This window comes from Chiloscyllium punctatum, chromosome 10 (genome assembly GCF_047496795.1).
Source record: "Chiloscyllium punctatum isolate Juve2018m chromosome 10, sChiPun1.3, whole genome shotgun sequence".
Classification (NCBI taxonomy): domain Eukaryota; kingdom Metazoa; phylum Chordata; class Chondrichthyes; order Orectolobiformes; family Hemiscylliidae; genus Chiloscyllium; species Chiloscyllium punctatum.
In genome coordinates, this window is record NC_092748.1 from 82,189,957 (window position 1) to 82,210,774 (window position 20,818).

Sequence of the window (20,818 nt, forward strand, 5' to 3'; positions counted from 1 at the left end):
TGCTTGCATTCATTTATAATGTATCTAGGAGGTTGTCCTAAAATTGACTAGTAAATAAATAATACCGCAGCTCTAGCAATAAGTTCAAATTTTCCATTCTTGCAAAATTGTCTTTTATTAAGAATCCAAGACATGCAATGTTAGGTTCACTGTAATATTATTTATAACACCAATATCAAGAACTGGCTATAACACCCTGTCATAATGAGTTCAGAATACTTACCCCATGTGCTGCGATATCTGCAAAAATGACACAGATTATAGGGGAGTACAAATGGCAGAAGAAACCGAATGCAGGGGTCCCTTGAACTTAACGCACATTTAGATCCTTTTTCTCATTAGTCAGATATCATTCAGTTGGTAGCACACCTGCTTCTGAGTTAGAAGGTTGCAGTTTAAGGCCCATGTCAGGATTTGAGTCCAACAATTTTGGATGCCTGTTAAGCAAATACGGGATAGCTATATAGATGGCTATAAAAACCAAAGGGAATAGGAACAGAAGCATGCCATTTGGTCCAATGAAGTCTGCATGGCTTATCTGATCATGGCTTATCTGATAATTTCAACTCCACTTTTATACTTTTTCCCCATAACCGTTGATTCTCTTACTGATTAAAATTCTGTCTATATCAGCTTAGCCTCTACAGCCTAGCCTCTATAGTCCTCTGCAGGAATTCCATAAATCTACCACCTTCTGAGAAAAGAAATTACTCCTCATCTCTGTCTTAAATATGCAATCCATTACTCTGAGGTCATGCCCTCTGGTTCTAGACTCATCCAAATGGGGAAACAGCCATTTTGCATTTCACCTGTCAAAACCCTTAAGCATCTTGTATTTTTTGATAAGATTGCTTCATTCTCTTAAACTGGCACAAGCTACTCAACCTCTCCTTATTATAAAATTGGCTTATTAAAAAATTATAAGATCAACTTAGTGAACCTTTTCTGCTCTGCCAGCCAACATATCTTTCCTCCAATAAAGGGACCAAAACTGTTCACAGTATTCTAGGTGAGGTCTTACGAATGACATAAATAGTTTTAGCAAAGCTTCCCTACGGTTTTACTCCATTCTCTCTCAAATTTAGGAAAACGTTCCATTTGCCTTACTTATTATTTACTAAACCTGTATGCCAGCATTTTGTGATTTATGCACAAAGCTTCCAAAATATCTCTATGCTATTGCTTTACATAATCTTTCACCACACAAATAATTTCTCTATTCTATATTCCAAGGTATGTAATCTCACATTTTCCCAATTAGTATTCCGTCTGCCAAATTTTTGCCCCGTCAGATAACTGCTCTCTGTAAATCCTTTGTATTATCCACACCACCTACTTTCCCATATATTTTTTGTGTCATTTGCAAACTGGGCATAGTACATTCACTACCCTCATCCAAGGCATTAACATATTGTAATTAATTGATCCTGAAAATACCCCTCCCCCACCCCTCTTATCCCAACTTTGTTTCTTATTCATTAGCCAATCTTCTATCCATGCCAATATACTACTCATAGCATTATCTTAAGCAGACTAATGTGCTACCCTTTGGAATTCCAAATATCTTATATCTACCAGTTCCCCTTTAACTATTATACTTGTCACCTCCTCAAACATTGGACAGCATGGGCAAATTGGGCTGAAGAGCCTGTTTCCATGCTGGAGGTCTCTATGACTGTATGACTCTAATCCAATTAGGATCGGGAAATAGTAGCGCCTGAGGTTGCAAAGCATAGTACTGGTGGTTTCCTTTATGCTTAAAGTTGTCATGTAAAAATCTAGCATCACTATCATCCATTGAAGATTAAGCTTTATAACCCTGTTATAGCTGTACACAGTTTCTTGAGTCAGATTAAATGCTATTCAAATCATTTGTTCTCAAATGGACAATCGATGTCAGTGTTAATGCAACATATACATATTGGCTGATCTGTTCAGTGTTTGTAGCCTGGAAAAGAGAAGTCACTAAACTGTATTAAATATACATGACCACATGGGATAACTACGTAGTTAAGCTATGCCACCAGTCTTTGATCCAATTTTAAGCATAATTTTTTTAAATATATGTTTAGACCTAGTGAGAATTTATTAATGAATTACAGCAGTTATCGAAAACAAAATTTTATTGACTTCGAAATGATATTGAGAAATGCAATGTTCAAATGGAATTTTGTGTTCAATTTAAATTTAATCAACATAATAGCAATACATTTCAGAATACAGGATCATGGAAGATAGCAATAAAAGACTTCCCTGTACCCAAATACATGGCTTGCTGCTTGTGTGTGTATAGAATGCCTGTGCAAGACTATAGGGATGGAAAGTAAACCTGTGCAGGGTTACAGTACCACCCTAAAGTTTACCCTTGAAATTTCCAGTGCCCACCATGAACCAATACAGGCTGCATACCATAGAGAAGGGGAATATTGTGAGACCAACAGTGAGACTCATCCAACCTATATGATGATATCAAAAGCCCAGTTAGAAACTGACATTTCTGTTTTCATACCTGGCCCCATCACTTCCCCTTGTGAGCAGATGAACAGAACCAATGGGATTTGATGAGACATGTGTTTCCCAAAAGGATGTGAATCCCAAAACCCACAAGAAATTCGATAGAAGTTGAGAGAGGGGCCTGGAAAGCAGCAAAGAAGTACAAGTGACTGCAACAGGAAGTTAAATAACCAGGAGAAGATGTGGAAGTCAAACTGAACAATGCACAGTGGTGGCAAACAGTTTGGGATTTGGGTATTAGAGTTGATGCTTATCCCCATGTTAGAATTGTTTCCCATATGCAGGTTGTGCTGCAGCTTGTAATTTGGGTTGGATTTATTGGTGAGTATGGAGCTTGCTGTCAACATAGATGCTGACTGGGGAGGAGCTTTTGGGCAAGTACATTGTATTCCTGTACAGACGCTTTGGAACCTGTGAATCTAACCTACCGAAACAAGATTGTGTTAACTTCGAAACGATATTGAGAAATATTGAGAATACAGGGATCGTGGAAGATAGTAATCAAAGACTTCCCTGTACCCAAATACATGGCTTGTTGCTAGTGTGTAGAGAAGGCCTGTGCATGACTACAGGGATAGGAATGAGGCCTTTGTAGGGTTACCGTACCAGAATCCGGATTAAGAAGCAAGAATCATTAATGATTGGGACTTCCTTGGGCATGGGCAAAAGGCCAAAGGGGGAATAATAAAGTACAGAAGATAAGTAGACAACTAGATCAAAATATACAGGTATAGTGGTATTTATAGAGACTGGGAATTTGGCATTGGATAACCCTTTGTTGAAGTTTTAACAGTTAAAACAAAACAGATTGAATGTATGTTTATTCAGAACTGCATAAAGGAGACAAGAGTCATTTTGTGACACAAAAATATACGTAAAATCAGAAACTGGTCAGTGTTACGGAGAGTTTATTGCTGTGAGTGGGAAACTGCTTGCATTTTCAAGAGACATTGTCACTGGACATGGGCATAGCAGGAGCTTGACCAGTCTTACAAAGCCTCCATTAACTGGGGGATAGTCCAGCCTTCTAAAAAGACATTGATACTGTAATTGTCTTGTACTGTTTATGGCCAAGTGATAAATGGTAGACTGGAAAGTGTATAAGTACATATTGAAACCTTCAGTCAATGAGCAATCGCTCTCAAGCTGTATCCTCATGTGCATATGATAGAATATAGCCTTCCCTTATTTGGACGCCTAACTATCTCAGTATTAAGTGTTATTTGAAACAACAATCTAGCCTTACATTCCAGCACAGTCCTGATCTGTGCAGCACTATAAGAAGCGTCTTTTGAATGAGATGTTAAGTCAAGGCCTTGTTTGCTCTATAATGTAGAAGTAAAATATCGTTTGAAGAACAAAGGACTAACTTCAAAGTGTTATAAAATATTGTTTCAGGTATTCTGAAGAGTGGCAATGACAGTCTGATTGTCTCTCTGTTCCTATTTTTCCCTTAGGACTGAGCTCTAGCTGGAAATTGCGATGGTGGCTCCTTCAGAAACCAAGCACGTTATAGCAGCCAATGTGCTGCATTCAGAGATTTAAACATCCAGCAGTACAGCCAGCCACTTTGACAGCTACTGAGAAAGAGCAAATGTGGGGTTATGATGGCAGTTGGCTAAGGGGTTATTGCATCAGGTGTATAGGATGCCAAGGAAATAATGGAGCCTTTAGGGTAGGGACTAAGTTGGTGGATTTCAAGGGTCTGAAGGTGTTAAGTGTTCAAGGGAGATGTAGTTGGGTGGGTGGTGGAATGTGTCAGAAGGGCAATTTAATAGTTATCCATGAGTTAGAACAGTGTCAATCATCTAACCTTCCTCACTAACTATTAAATGAAGTGGAAATCACTACATTCTCTGATTTAAACAGATTCTTTGGATGTTCCAGATGGAGGGTATTGTCCATAGGAATCTGAAGTTTCCTGGGTTATTCCCACAGAATCTGTTGCTCCTGGGATTATGCATAATTCTGATGCATAATTCTAGTTTGCGTTGTGTCAACATGGGAATATTTGGGCTATCTATCCTTCGATTAACATCTCAAAAATAGATTATCAATACTTTCCCTAGGAAATTGTCATGATTGAGCAAGTTACTGTTTTCTCTACATTACAATGGTAGCTATACTTCAAAAGTACTTTGAGTTCATTCTCTTGCCTGGCCTTGCACAGTTAGTTCGCAAATCCACATGGCTCTTTATTCTTGTAAGCGTAAGATTCCCTTGTCTGGGTGGCTTTCCAAAATCCACTTGGGCCAGTGTGATTACTCCTGTGTGAATAAGGTTTATTCTATCTTTGGCATCCCTCTTCCTATCACAGCGTTGAGATCCCATTATTTTGTCTAATGGTACTTTCCTCAGTGTGGTACAGGCTCATCAACATTCCACTTTCAAAAAACCTCAAAGGTTATTGCTAGTTCAACCATGTTTCACTTTTGCAGGATTGTGTTTCTGCCTTAACAGCAGACCTTTCTTGAACAGGAATAAACAAATTAAATCTAAATCTTACTTATTAAGCTAACTAAATTCCCTACTTCTTTCTAAAGTACTTGCTTAATCCAGTTTACAGTTTTATTAATCTTCTACAAAACAATTGACCCACATTAATCCATGCCAAACCCAATATTTTCCCCTTAAAATAAGTGCTAGCCTTTATTTTCCGACAAGCTGGATCATCACTATCAAGTACCTATACAAATGTTACCTGGTAAGTGGAGGAGAAAACTCTAGAACTCAGAATAGAGTCGAAAGGTAGGTCATTACTCTGAGAAAGTGGGTACAGGAAAGAGCATACAGCGTGGTAAAGGTGGGAGGAGGAGGAAGATTACACAGTATAGTGCGAAGAAAGAATAAACATTGGATGTGGTTGAGGTGAAAAATATTAGATACTAGGTTCTGGGGAAAGATAGACATTGCATCTGTATAGAGATGGTCAAATATTGTAGTAGGATGGGAAGATTTGACTTTGGATTTTGTAGTGGGGAAGATTGAGCATTGTGGTATGAAGCAATCTCCTCTCAAAGCTTTTCTGGTTTGCCACTATACAACTGCCTAAGGGTACAGAACACGATGGAGGTTAGCTCAGTTGGTTAGATGGTCAGTTTGTAGACTGATGCTAACAGTATGAGTTCAATTCCTGCGCTGTTTGAGTTGCCATGAAGGATTCTGTGCCTAAACCTTGCCCCTTGCCTGAGGTATGGTAACCCTCAGGTTAAACCATCATGAGTCATCTCTCTCTAATAAAAGAGTGGACCTATTATCTGGTAGGATTATAATGACTTTATTTACAGTCTTTATACTAATTAAATATGAACAGATGTGACCATGCAAAAAACTTAAAGGGACTGTATAGTAATACTAAAGTTTAAAGAGCAAAAGCAATATTATTCATAAAAAGGAGGTTGGAGGAAATTTTACAATGTGGTGTGGAGAGGAACGGGAGAGGAAAGATCAGAAATGGTTTGGAAGGAAGATCAAATGACATTTTATGTAGGTGAAAATTAAACATTCTGGAGGAGTGCAAATTAATATTCATGGTGGTCTGTTTCTCATTCAAAGGAAGAGAAATTCATTTTGCAGATAAAGACTCGCTCTCGTATAATTTACACAATAATATTGACAGAAGCTTAGATGATTATTTCTTATTACTTTTTCGCCGATTGTATCTAACATGCATATGGGCTAAAACATGCAACAAATAGCTTTCCACATAGGCTGTGCCTGTTTGATTCTTTGTTGATTCTGAACAAATCTGTCTAGATGAAGTGGTTGAACAAGCTATATAATATGCTTATATATATCACTATGCATTAGTTGTAGACACTGATCCAGAATCATACAATGGGCATTAAAAATAGAGTTTCACTTGTGAAAATATACTTCTTTTTGCTGACTCATACCATCCATTTCAGCATTCACAATTCTCTGTTGATGCCATTAGAAAGATGATTGGACATTAGGTTAGATTTAAAGTCAGGGTTAGATGTAGCATTGAGGTAAAATCTACAATTGTGCGAGATCTAAGTCAAAAGGCTGGTTGCAGTGGACAACAATTGCTGTTGAAAGCCACAGGGCTACCTGGCAGATCCAGCTCACTGGTTGCACCGCCAGGCCTCCATTTTAGGCAACAATCACCAACATCTGAGATAACCTTCCATAGGCAGCAAACCACCATGTCCCCACTCTCCACACATCCACAGACAAGCATTGGACATGTACTAGCCTCAACACATTATCGTTGCACATCTCCAACCCACTTACAACACCATTCTCTACATCAGTGCTGCACTTTGAAGCATGCCAGCACCTTTCATTGTAATGCTGTTACCAGGACACTTTTTTTGCAAGGACAGGCATTCATCTCATACAGTCAAGCAGGGTTAACTTCAAGGTTCCTCACTTGCAATCTTAGCATTCACACACTTTGCACTACTTTGTTGCTAACAGCATTACTGCATACCTTTTGGTGTCTTGCCACCTTATGCAGAACTTGAAGCTTTACAGTCCTTGTCTTGCCTTGCACAGACACAAAGTCAGGCAGCTTGTCAGAGTTGTCAAAAGTGACTCGGTCCATCCATCCAAGTTGTTTCGTGTTAGACCATTGTCAGTCTGGAGATCAAGTCGACGAAAGTCAAAGGGGAACTACCAAGGCATTGCTTTTGTGGAGAAGTTGGAAAAGTCAATTGTGGGAATTGGAGGCAACATGCTGAGATGCAGAGGGGACAATAGTTTTAAAAGGGATTACATCACCATATAAATGGGAAGATGATAGTATATTGAAAAATATAGATTACTATTTGGGCAAGGACCATCTATGGTTATAACCATCCTGTTGGAGGAGACAGTGCAGCCCAATGGTTGGCATGACTAACATGTAGTGCCAGGACTGAGGTTAACATCATGGAGTAAGGAGGTAAATAAAAGATTTGTATAGGAACATGTGGAGAAAAAGATTATCGAGGTTTGGTTGGGGTGGGAGGAGTTGTTTGATTGTCAGGTTAAGCCTATGACGTATTGCAAAGTGTTACCATAATCAGGGGAACCCTCAATGTGCAATAAAAATGGAAATTACTGCAGCCATACCTGGAGTGGACAAAATAAACTTTTTTGCCATTCTGAGCATGCAGGATATGCTCATGAGCAATGTAAGGCCCTTCAAAAGGCAATTTCATCAGTCAAGCATTTACTCAGTGAAGGCTGAAGACACCTGCAATCACAGTACGGTGCAAATCCTGGTCACAACCAATTTGACCATGTCTTTTTTTTTATCATTCATGCAGGTGTCACTAGCTGGCCTAGCAGTTATTGCTCATTCTTTATTGGTCTTGAACTGAATGACTGGCTAACGCTTTTCAGAGAGCGGTTAAGAGTCAACTATGTCGCTGTAAGTCTGGAATCACATGTAGGTTATACAGTTAAAGAAAATTAACTTGCTTCCCTATAAGACATTGGTGATTCAGATGGGTATTTAGGACAATTGAACATGGCTCTATGGCTGTCGGTAGAGTAGCTTTTAATTCCAAATTTATTATTTGAATTCAATTTCATTATCAGCAATGGTGGGATTTGACCGTGTGCGCCCAGAACATTAGTTCTGGATTTAGGACTTTTAATGGTTATTGCAGTGATATGACCATGATGACATCATTAGAGATTGATCATAGTTACCTTTGTCAATGAGGCACCTGTAGACCACTATTCACAAAGACAATCTAAGTTGTATAGCCTGTACAAGGACATTGAGCTAATCTCCACTCAACTTGAACTACAAGTACTTGTTAATATGCTCCTATATGCAGTGCTATGTTTCTTGCATGATCTTGGGGGTGGAAACAAGATAGTAGCAATCGTACAGCATTATAATATCCTACTTGCACAATATGCTACATTCAACAAAATAGAGTTCTGATATTAACTGCTCATGAAGAGGCATTCCATGGCCAGCCTTGTTGAAGTCCTCCATTAATATTGTCCATGTACTGAGGACTATGTTAAACAGTCATGTGAGTGTGATGCAAATACTGACTGTTCACATTACTAAGGGCCTGTTCCATTTCTGAAGTTCTCTATAAAAGGTCATTGAAACCATGACAATGAATCCAGCCATAGCAGGAGTCTACATTGTGGGGCCATGGTGACATGAAGGCACAGAAAATTGAGGAGCAAAAAAAGTGCCAGCAAGCCCAGGACCAGCAGCAAAAGTCACATTTAAAAGTCCCTTTGAGATCCACAGGAGATCCAGAGCCAATTGTCCTTGATGCTAAATTGTCCAGATGACTAATGCACAGTCACCATTGAATGTGGATGTCCTGGGTCACCCTCACAGAACCATACCAAATGCTAGAGTGGGACCTACAACCTGAAGGAGTCAGTGTCCATCTTAATCCAGTAGCCGTGAAGGTGAAAGCTGCAGTGAGTTTTATTCCACCGGCTGTTGAAAACCTGTGTGAGATGTCACAACCCTCAAATGTATCACCCATAGTGTTATAGACTGCCTACAGTGTGGAAAGAGGCCATTCAGCCCATCAAGTCTGCATGACCCTCTGAAAAGCCAATCCCTCACCCTACATTCCCTCATTTACCACAGTCAATTCACCTAGCCTGCACACCTATGGACTGTAGGAGGAAACCAGATCGCACAATGGAAACTGACACAGAGACAGGGAGAATGTGGAAACTCCATACAGATGGTCACCCAAGGCTGGAATCGAACGTTGACCCCAGTGCTAACAACTTAGCCACTGTGCAGCCATGTAATACATGCAGTTTTAATCAGATTACACTTCATCTCATTTCCACAAGGTCAGTGCCACACCCAGGCTGCAGGCTTTGCTTATATTGTTGGCTTCCCCAGGTGCAGGTCACTTTAGACTATATACACGGTGAGAGGACCATATTATAGCATAATTGACTTAATAGGTAGAAAAAGATTTAATTCCATCAACATACAAGTCATTTGTGACCATTGGTATCAAACGTTGAAGTCTGTGGCAGGTGCCCTGGGACCTGCAATGAGATTTATATCTTTGAGAACACCCACGTTTTTTCCTTCATTTTAAGGACTGGATGCCTTACAAGATGGATGTGAGCTACACTCTGCAAGCATGGCTCATAACACCATTTCACAATCCGGTGAATGAGGCCAAGTGTAGATACAAATTTAATTTGATTTGATTTGATTTATTATTATCACAAGTGCCAAAGTACAGGGAAAAGTATTGTTTTGCATACTATCCAGACAAATCATATCTTACATAAGTACACCAGGGTAATAGAATTGAATGGAGTAAGTGAGGACTGCAGATGCTGGAGATCAGAGCTGAGAGTGTGTTACTGAAAAAGCACAACTGGTCAGGCAGCGTCTGAAGAGCAGGAGAATTGACATTTTGGGCAAAAGCCCTTCATCAGGAATTTGATGTCTTTATACTCTGCCACTAAACTCTTTATTTCCTTCCTGTACTCTGTCTCATTGTTGTTTGAGATCTGACCCATTGCAGTAGTGTCATCAGCAAATTTGTAAACAGAGTTAATTTGGCTACACAGTTGTGAGTGTGCGATGAGTGTAGTAAGGGGCTGAGTATGCAGCCTTGCAGGGCATTGTTTTAGAGGAGGTCTTGTCACCTATCCTGATTGATTGCAGTCTATGGGTCAGGAAGTCGAGAATCCAGTTGCAAAGGGGGATTCCTAGGTATCAGTGTTGGGAGATGAATTTTGTTGGGATTACGGTGTTGAAGGTAGAGCTAAGGGCCATTGTGGAGCAGACCTGCTGAAAATGGGGTTCCAATGCTTGGATTGGTCTAGGGATATCTTGCAAACAGTCCACTGCACAATCCTTGCATGTTTGCTCGACAGACAAAGAGGAAATGCAATGGATGCTGAACTTGGAAAACAAGAACAGTTTTCCAAGGAGGATGATGAGTACATTCAACACCCGGGACATCACCATCTACAATGATAAGAGAACATCAGGTACATCAAGTCAGACAGGACTTCATAGAATCATAGTATAGAATTAAGCCCAGCTAGTCCATCCAGACCCATCCCATCCCTGGATCTGGTATTTTCCATGTTTAATCTACCCAACCTGCACATCCCTGGATTCAATGGGCAACTTAGCATTGCCAATTCACCTAACCTGCACATCTTGGACTATGGAAGGAAACCCGAACACCTGGAGGAGACCCGCACAAACACTGGGAAGTCCACACAGTCGCCTGAAACTAGAATTGAACTCAGGTCCTTGGTATTCTGAGGCCACAGTGCCATCCTGACTTAATCGATGATTGTTTCCAATAGATGTGAACTTAGTGCAGTGATTATTCATTGACTGTGAATATGTTGTTTTTCAAAAGTCAAACAGTCCTTGCCCCCAGAAACAAATGTAACTTTTTTGTATTTTATTTCTTCACATTTGCAAAGTGAAGTGAACATTTTCAGCCATTAGAATGTGTTCCAACTTGTAATGCTCCTGCATTGAACAATGAGAAGCTGTTATGTTATGCTGAGCATTAGGGAAAAAGTAGCACTCACTTTGACAGGGTTCTAACATGGGATGACATGAAGGATGGGTAGTTTGTGTAGCGTAGTTCTTATACCTGTAGTTACAATGACTGTCAATTGACAGCTGATGCTGTAAAATAGTGACACATGTATGGATGTGAGTGAGAATTTGTAATGAATTATCAGCTGTGCCAACTATGTGCCCTCAGAAGCTTTTGTTTCTCATACTCCTCCCACTATATGGACTATGAAGGGCAACTCCTGCCTGGTAACCTGTGACTTGCCACACATCTGGGTTTTAAAATTGCATTGTTGAGGGGACATCCCAGCAGTGACAAATACTTTCATCATTATTGAGTGCACAAATAGCATGAGCAAACTACTATCGCAACATGAATGAAGCTCCCCAAAATTGATATTTACCTGATTTCAGGTAAAATCCAGCCCTAAACATAGAATGGCTTAAAGCTGGTTGACTAATGGACGTTAGAAAGTACAGGAGTAGCTATTCATGATAGAACTGATGCATTTACGCAGGCATATCATGTGAAACTTAGACAAGCATTCAAATCAATACATCAGCAACATCAGTCTAGGTATTGTGCTAAAGTTGAAATCTTCTGGTCCTGAGCACTCCTTTCCTCCTGCCTTGTGATTCATGATATCTCAGAACAAATAGGTGGCTCTATTATTGTGTGACATCTCCCTAATAGGAAAGGCTATCTTCTGCCAATGAACCCCTTACCTTCAGACTGTGCAGAGCACACTTGCACAAGAAAGTCCTGTAGCCCAGGCCTACTCAGATCACAAGAGGGCAATTGCCAAGATAGAAACCTAAGCACATAAATAAAAAGCGGGCCATGCTTCATCTGGAGGCTCACTGACGACGGTGTTACCTAGTATGGTGACGAAATGTCCAAAAACATATCTTCCAGCTCAGCGAACAAACCTACATCCACAGTTGCCAAAATCAGCAAAGTCAACAGATCATAGCAGTCAGTAAACTTCTTCATCTCACCTCTGGAGATTGGGGTGAGGCTGCACCTTGGCATAGTGATAGAACAGAAATAGTAGAAAGTTTTAAAAAGACAAAGCTGGCATTCATCTTTAATGTATAAAAGAAACACATCGTAAATATATATATGATTCCATTTTAAGCAAGTCTCAATGTGCTCCTTACTTTGAATCCTGTTTCTCAAGGTATAGTTTATACAAGTATGTATAGCTACCACTTTTATTATTTTGGTTAACTTGGATTAATTCTTTAAGTGTTAATGACTTACATTATTTTGCTAATACTAAGTCAATTGCACCAGTATTATATTTGCTTTCCCTTTGATTTCATTTGGTGAGAAGTGTTGTGAATTAAATAAAATGTCCTGGACAGTTTTCAGTTATTAAAATTAATTTATTTTTCTGCGGGTGAAATGTTTATGTGGGCAGATGGTGGTTGTGGCTAAATATTTTTTCACAAAACCATGTGAAAATCTGCAATGTCTTTTCTTCCAAAAGTTGAAACAACTCCTGTAGTGTAGCAAATAAATGTGATTCAAGAAATTAGTGATTCAAAGGGTCAGAAAACAAATCAACATTTATTTTATAGTTCTTGCTCAGTGAGTAGATAGTTTGAGAAAAAAAATAGAAAATCATTGTCTCTGTTACAGTAACAGAGAAGTCTTTTTAATATTTTATGGGAAAGCTGCAGCAACATGACCCAATTTCATTTTCTGAATCTTTCAAGCCTCACAAGCTTAACCAGTATCGTCCTACATATTGTAGACTTTGTCAGTGCTTTGATGTCAATGAATGCTCAATTCGCAGACTAGCACATTTTTAACAAACCAAATCATTGTGCAGAGTATTAAGAAAAATGTCATGAGCTGTGCAAAATATGTTTATCTTTCTGTTTAACCTTACTAATGAGGCTGCTAAGTGCGCTTGGTAAAAAAATACAGTCCTGGAACACATATCTTGTTTGTTCTGAGCCATTTTCAGAGAAAGACACTCACTATACTGAGAGTACAATTTTGTTATCGTCCTAAATCAAAACAATTAAGTTCAAATAAAAATTGATTCTTTGCCTGTGAATTTTAAAGAAATTGTATCCACGCTTTTTTAAAATCATTATTGAGTTAGTAATTGTCTTTACTTCATCATGTACACATTTTTCAAGTTTATAGTTAGCATTGAATTAGTTCCCTTGTCCTTTTTTTAAGGGGAGGGGTCCTGAATATTTCTTTTTTGCTTTCTCCTTTATTTCTTTTCCCCTCCTGTAAACATTCTGTGCTGCAATTGACTTTTTCAATCAGACACCTGGAGGAAGAACGCCTCATCTTCCGCCTCGGAACACTTCAACCCCAGGGCATCAATGTGGACTTCAACAGTTTCCTCATTTCCCCTTCCCCCACCTCATCCTAGTTTCAAACTTCCAACTCAGTTACTGTCTCCTTGACTTGTCCAACCTGCCTATCCTCTTTTGCACCTATCCACTCCACCCTCTCCTCCTTGACCTATCACCTTCATCTCCTCCCCCACTCACCCATTGTACTCTATGCTACTCTCTCCCCACCCCCACCCTCCTCTAGCTTATCTCTCCATGCTTCAGGCTCACTGCCTTTATTCCTGATGAAGGGCTTTTGCCCGAAATGTTGATTTCGCTGCTCGTTGGATGCTGCCTGAACTACTGTGCTCTTCCAGCACCACTAATCCAGTATTTTTCAATCAAGAGACTACTAGATCAGTTTTCAGGTAATTAACACTGTATTTCTTTCTAATTCTGTACTAGGAAACATCTGTCCTTTGTTTAGTATTACATTCTGATGGAACAGTTGATAATATTCTCAAACAAAATTTAGACAAATATGTTAAATATTTTCATGTAGTAATCTGGATAGTGAGTGGCTTGGAGGGTCATCCTCCTGACTTGGAAATGTATCACTATTCCTTCAGTGTTGCAAGGTCAAATTCCTGGAGCACCCTCCTTAAGGATATTTTGGGTCTACCTGTAGCAAATGGACTGCAGTGGTGCAAGAAGTCAGCTTGCCATCACATTCTCAAGGATAATTAGGGATGAACAATAAATGCTGGCCCGCCCAGCGAAATACCCACATTCCATAAATTAAAGAGAGTTAAGTAATGTAATTTAACCAGTTAAGCTAGAAATCTGATGCAATACTTAAATGTCTCCAAAACAGGTTTAAACTACTGCATCAATTGAAAAGGTACAATCGCTGAAACATATCAGAGTCTAGAAACATATCAATCACCAACCTGCTCCCCAAGTTAAATCTTTTAACATTCATTCTGGAGACTGAAAGAATTTATGAAATTCAGTGAGTCCTTCACATTTCACTAAATTTCAACCTGCACAAGCTCCCAGTATCTCATTGTTTTTACCCAGTATCTCAATGTAGAGTATAGTTAGGTCAGTTGGCTGGATGGCTGGTTTGTGATATAGAGATCTGCCAATGGTATGGGTTCAATGTCTTCACCAGCTAAAGTTAACATGAAGGCCTTGTCCTCTCAAACTTGTCTCTTGCCTGGGGCATAGTGACTCCCAAGTGAAACTCACCATGAGTCGTGTGTCTCTATTTCTCTCTCTCTCTAACGCAGTTGCACCTCTCTGGGACTATGGTTATTTGAGGGCTCTGTCACACAGTATTTATGCCCCTAACTCCAGACCAGTAGTCCCTGATTCAAGTCTTTTCTGCTCCAGGGGTGTGTCATAACATCTTTGAACAGGTTCATCAGCATTTACTATATAAATTAGAAAGATCTTTTCTTAGCTTAATGACTAAGAAAGAATTCCGTAAACTGTTCTTAACAATTAAAGCCAGGGAGCCATCTTACTTCAAAGCCTTGGTTATGGAGATCTAGATTAGAGTCTAGATTAGAGTGGTGCTGGAAAAGCACAGCATGTCAGGCAGCATCCGAGGAGCAGGAAAATTGATGTTTTGGGCAAAAGCCCTTCATCAGGAATGAAGCCCTTCCTGATGAAGGGCTTTTGCCCGAAGCGTCAATTTTCCTGCTCCTCGGATGCTGCCTGACCTGCTGTGCTTTTCCAGCACCACTCTAATCTAGACTCTGATTTCCAGCATCCGCAGTCCTCACTTTTGCCTCTTTACAAATCTATTCCTGTTCTGTGCCAAAGTGACTCTTGGAGACTGGTTGTGGTTGGTTGCACTCTTTTACACTAAATTTCTTCAAACAAGGGTTGGCCCTCTCTCAAGGTTACTACATTCCTGAGGTTGAATTACCACTGTAAACTCGAGATCAGCCTGTTTCAATACTGTGACACCAAAATAAGTTGGAAGCTGAAAAAGGTATTTTAGAAAGGGGCCTGAGCTACTAGCAACAGAGAGGATGGCATCAAGAAAACAGAATGTAGCATGCCATTTTGTCTACTGTGCCCACTGACCACTATGACAGTATATGTGATGGTATTAGTTTAATTCTGCAGATGATGTGAAATAGCATCCCGAATATTTCGAAAACTAGTTGCCACCACTCTGAGTAAAAACCCCTCAAGGCCTAAAGACCATCTGATCAAAGCATTTGGATTGACCACCAGTCTGTAGAGATTTCTGACAAGACGATAAGATTCAATATTTTTATGATGCCCCTATTCAGTGCAGGAAGCATTACACCTCATTTGTTGGTGCCTGGGATGGAATTTGATGCATTCATCCTCCAAGGTGCTCCTTACTGCCTCCAGCAAGATATGGACTTCATCCAGAAAATTCCTTTTATGAGTAAGAATGCTACACAGGAGTTCACTGAATTTTCAGCTATGGATGAATGATGGTTCTTCATTTCCCCTTGTTAAATCTAATTCCAAGTTTTTTTGGCCAATCCTGTTTTGCATTGGAAGCACAACGAATGAAAATGTCACACATACAAAGAGACTGTTACGCATAATTCATCTTAGCGGCTTCTGCTGACTAACATTGGCTTCAGTTTCAAGAACACCTTAATTCTAAAATTCTCATGCACGTCTTCAAACACTTCTGTGGCCTCACCACGGATTTTGTATCAATCATTGCAAAATAAACCTGATTCTGCCCTGTTATACATTCCTGATGTTTGTTGCTGTAACAAACTTTTAGCTACCTGGTACCTAAACCTCTTCACCTCGCTTGGCTTTTAGAAGTTCCTTAAAAGGTACCTTGTTAACCAAACTTTTGGTAACCTTTCCTCATGATTGCTTGGTGTCCCAGTGTCAACTTCAGTGTGACAGCACTCTTGTGAAGTATCTTGGGGGTGTTTTACTATGTTAAAATGCATTATAAATGCATAGTGTTGAAACAGACTGTTAAGGATGCTGCACATTTGGTTACAACCACACCTTCCCTACTTACTTGATATCTTGACAAGAAGTCCTGTTGTCCAGTTTTGTTGTATTTGAATCCATTTAGTGGCAGTGTCAGATCCTTATTTTCATATTCAGTGTATTAGAACAATATATAACTTATACTTTGTAACTGTTAAAACAACTAGGAAACTTTGTAATCTGAAATATGCATGATAAAATAGCTGTGTTAATGTGGGTCATATGAGATAGTGAAGAATTGCACATTAAGTTATTTTTCAGTGATGTGATACCATGTGTCAACTTTACAGGTATTTCAAAAGTGATGAAAATGATCATGTACAAGTTGCTCACAGTGCTGTTGAAAAACGTCAAACACTAAAACATTAAGCTGCTTATCCATTTACTCCTTTTAAATTATAATCACTTTGTTCTCAGTGTAGTTTTCCTCAGCATATGAACAAACAACAAATAGGAAACATATTGTTTTATTGTAGTGTTATGTACAAAGACAAAAAGATACATTTATTTTCATGATTCTGATACTATTTAAGAATTAACAGCCATTGTTGTAATTCATTTCATATCAAATTTTGTTGTTTTAGTTCTATTTTCTTAGATAATAAATCAGGCATTGCTAAATGCTGTTATCGAGTGCAGCAGGAACTGAAATCGAATTGGACCGATTGAAACATGAGAGAAATCCTAATTTCAACTGATGTCAGCTGACAATCAGTTGGAACTGCAAACCGTTCAACAGTTAAAATCAGGGCTCCTAATTGTAAATCCTATGCACTCATCTCCTGGGAGGACAGTGCACATGTGAGAACAAGTAAGGGAAGGATCGTTTTCAGCAAAGACATTCTTTTTGATCCAAAAATTGAACAGCAGCCACTGCCAAATTACATAAAAATAATTTATTAATATACCAGATACAGTTGTGTAAAAACAGTTTTAAAAAGGGCTCAGGCAATTTTGGTGGGAAAAAAAAACAATTACAACTATGAGGAGGGACAATATATTAGAAGGATCATCAAACAAAGTTGTATTAATGAACTAAGGAACATAAGAGGGACTGCCACAATACTGCAAGTATACGATAGAGACCAAAACAGTCAGAACAAGATGGTACAGCAAATAGATGAGCATATCTGTGAAAAGTGCTAAAATAGCTAGGCAGTAATCAGATGGGATTTTAATTTCTTTTCATTCTCTTGTGTGATGTTAGTGTCACTGCCTTCTTGCTCATTCTTAATTGCCCTTGAGGTGGTGGTGGTGGTGAGCGGCCTTGTTGAATCACGACAGTCTATGTGGTGTACATTAGCCCACATGCCATTAGGCAGGAAATTCCAGGATTGTGAGCCAGAGACAGTGAAGGAATGATGATCTATTTCTAAGTCAGGTTGGTGGGTGCTTGGAGGGGAAACATGCATGTGGTGATTTACCATGTATCTGCTGCCCTTGTCTTTCTAGATGGGAATGGGGTCATGGGTTTAGAAGGTGCTGTCTGAGCATCTTGGGCAAATTTCTGCTGTGCATCTTGTAGATTGTACACATTGCTGCATTGGCAGTGGAGGAACTGAATATTTGTGGATGTGGTGCCATTCAAGTGCTGCTTTGTTCCAAATAGTGTTAAGATTCGTGAGTGTTTTTTGGAGCTGCATGCATCCAGGCAATTTGGAATATTTGATCACATTCCTGACCTCTGCCTTATAGGTGGTGGACTGGCTTTGGAGAGTCAGGAGCTGAGTTACTTGCTGCAATATTCCCATCCTGTGACATAATTTTTTAAGCCACTGTATTTATATGGTGAGTCTACTTGTGTTTCTGGTCAATGGAACAGCCTGGGATGTTGATGGTCACTAATTCAATGATGGTAATACCATTGAACACCAAGGGAAAAGATTGTCTTATATTGGAGATGGTCATAGCTTGGCATTTGTGTACTGCAAATGATATTTTCCATTTGTCAGCTCAAACCTGGATATTGTCTAGGACTTATTACATTTTAATGTGGACTGCTTCAGTATCTGAGGAGTCATGAATGGTGTTGAACATAGTGCAATCATCAACAAACATCCCCACTTCTGACCTTAGCATGGAGGGTAGGTCATTGATGAAGCATTGATAATGGTTGGGTCTGTGACACTATCATCAGGACCTTTGGCAGAGATGATCTAGAGCCAAAATGATTGACCTACAACAACCATAATCATTTTCCTATGTGCCAGATAAGACTTCAACCACCAGAAAGTTTGCCCCTGATTTCCATTGACTCCAGTTTGCTCACATTCCTTGAAGCCACACTCAGTCAAATGCAGCCTTGATGACAAGGGCTGTCACTCTTACTTGTCTCCACTTGCAGCCTCCTATGCCCACTCCTGATACCATCCTTCTCTTTACCCAGACCCACCAGAAACTGACCCTCTCCCAGACTCAGAAAAAGGCAGCCGTCTCTCAGCCCTGCTTAGCAACTGGATGGTCCCAGCACCCCGTGACTCCCTCACTGCTGATTCTGCCTTTACTAACTACTCACTTGCAATTGGAGGTTGCTTTTCTCCCAAAGTTATTACTAGTTGGCTCACTATTCAATCTACAAAAGCAATTACAGGAAATAAGCAACTATCCAATTGGAAAAGCTGCTCCTCACCAATTCTGCACGTCAGGGTAACCTTTCACTGACTGGTGACCTCATACTTGAATTTCCCAAGCCCTTGTTTGAGCGCCTTGTAGAGATTCCAAATATTGGCAGTTCCTGTTGTCTTTTAGTGGAGCCACCTCTGCATGGGAGGGCATGTGGCCAAGGCTCACCCAGAATTCATATGGTTGACTAAACCAGTGATCACAGGGACTAAGGCTCTCGCTTCAGTATTGGATCTTGAGTGCTGGATGTTGTCCCAGAGCTGTGCTCTTTTCCTGCTTGTTTATGAGTACATTGGGGCTTTTGAGAGAGGGAAGTAATGCCCAAACTAGGATTTTGCTGAAAGCACAGGTCCCAGTGATTAGCACCATATTCCTTCAAACTTATTTTTGTGCACCCCACTCTTCCAGACTCTGCATTAGTGTAACTGTGGGAAAATACTTAGTGTAGTGATTATAGTTCAGTTTTAACATAATTGTAGAAAAGTTTAATGGTAGCACAGGAATTAAAGTTATAGGTTGGCTTATGGCCAACTTTATTAAGCTAAGCTGTGATTCAGCTCAAGTAAACTGGTTAAACCTCCTAGACGGTAAATCAGTTTTAAAGGAATTGAAGGCATTCAAAGGGGAAATTCAGAAAGTTCAGAGAAAACATGTTCCCATGATGAAAACTGATGGTACAGACAAATGTAGAGCCCCCCGGTTGTCAAGGATCATATTAAGCTAGATAAGTTAGTAAAGAAAAACTTATAGCAAACACGAAGAACTCAATACTACTGAAAATCAAGACGAAAACAGAAAGTGCAGGGGTGAATTCAAAAAGGAAACTAGGAAAGGAAAGAGAGAGTATGAAATACTATGGCAAATAAAATCAAGGAGAACCTTAATGTATTATATCCATATGTCTGGAGTTGGAGGGTGACTAAGGAAACAGTATGGATTAGTGGTGCTGGAAGAGCACAGCAGTTCAGGCAGCATCCAACGAGCAGCGAAATCGACGTTTCGGGCAAAAGCCCTTCATCAGGAATAAAGGCAGTGAGCCTGGAGCGTGGAGAGATAAGCTAAAGGAGGGTGGGGGTGGGGAGAAAGCATCATAGAGTACAATGGGTGAGTGGGGGAGGAGATGAAGGTGATAGGTCAAGGAGGAGAGGGTGGAGTGGATAGGTGGAAAAGAAGATAGGCAGGTCGGACAAGTCCGGACAAGTTAAGGAGACAGTTACTGAGCTGGAAGTTTGAAACTAGGATGAGGTGGGGGAAAGGAAGATGAGGAAGCTGTTGAAGTCCACATTGATGCCCTGGGGTTGAAGTGTTCCGAGGCGGAAGATGAGGCGTTCTTCCTCCAGGCGTCTGGTGGTGAGGGAGCGGCGGTGAAGGAGGCCCAGGACCTCCATGTCCTTGGCAGAGTGGGAGGGGGAGTTGAAATGTTGGGCCACGGGGCGGTTTGGTTGATTGGTGTGGGTGTCTCGGAGATGTTCCCTAAAGCGCTCTGCTAGGAGGCGCCCAGTCTCCCCAATGTAGAGGAGACCACATCGGGAGCAACGGATACAATAAATGATATTAGTGGATGTGCAGGTGAAACTGTGATGGATGTGGAAGGCTCCTTTAGGGCCTTGGATAGAGGTGAGGGAGGAGGTTTGGGCCTCCAAGCCCTCCGTTGTTTCCTCTCCAGACGTCCCCAACAGTACCCTTCCACTGACACTCTCATTCGTTTGGCCGAACTGATCCTCACCCTTAACAATTTCACCTTTGAATCCTCCCACTTCCTCCAGACCAAAGGCGTAGCCATGGGCACACGTATGGGCCCCAGCTATGCCTGTCTCTTTGTTGGCTATGTAGAACAGTTGATCTTCCGTAATTACA

At 40.3% G+C, this 20,818-nt stretch overlaps 1 protein-coding gene across 1 annotated transcript in view; it reads left to right on the forward strand.

Annotated features, from left to right (window-relative positions):
- The first annotated feature begins 13,613 nt into the window (after positions 1-13,613).
- Positions 13,614-20,818, forward strand: part of mgat5 (alpha-1,6-mannosylglycoprotein 6-beta-N-acetylglucosaminyltransferase) — a 168,733-nt gene continuing 161,528 nt past the window's right edge. The window contains exon 1 of the mRNA XM_072579655.1: positions 13,614-13,758. The gene's annotated coding sequence lies outside the window, so the exon portion shown is untranslated. The remainder of the gene's footprint in view (positions 13,759-20,818) is intronic.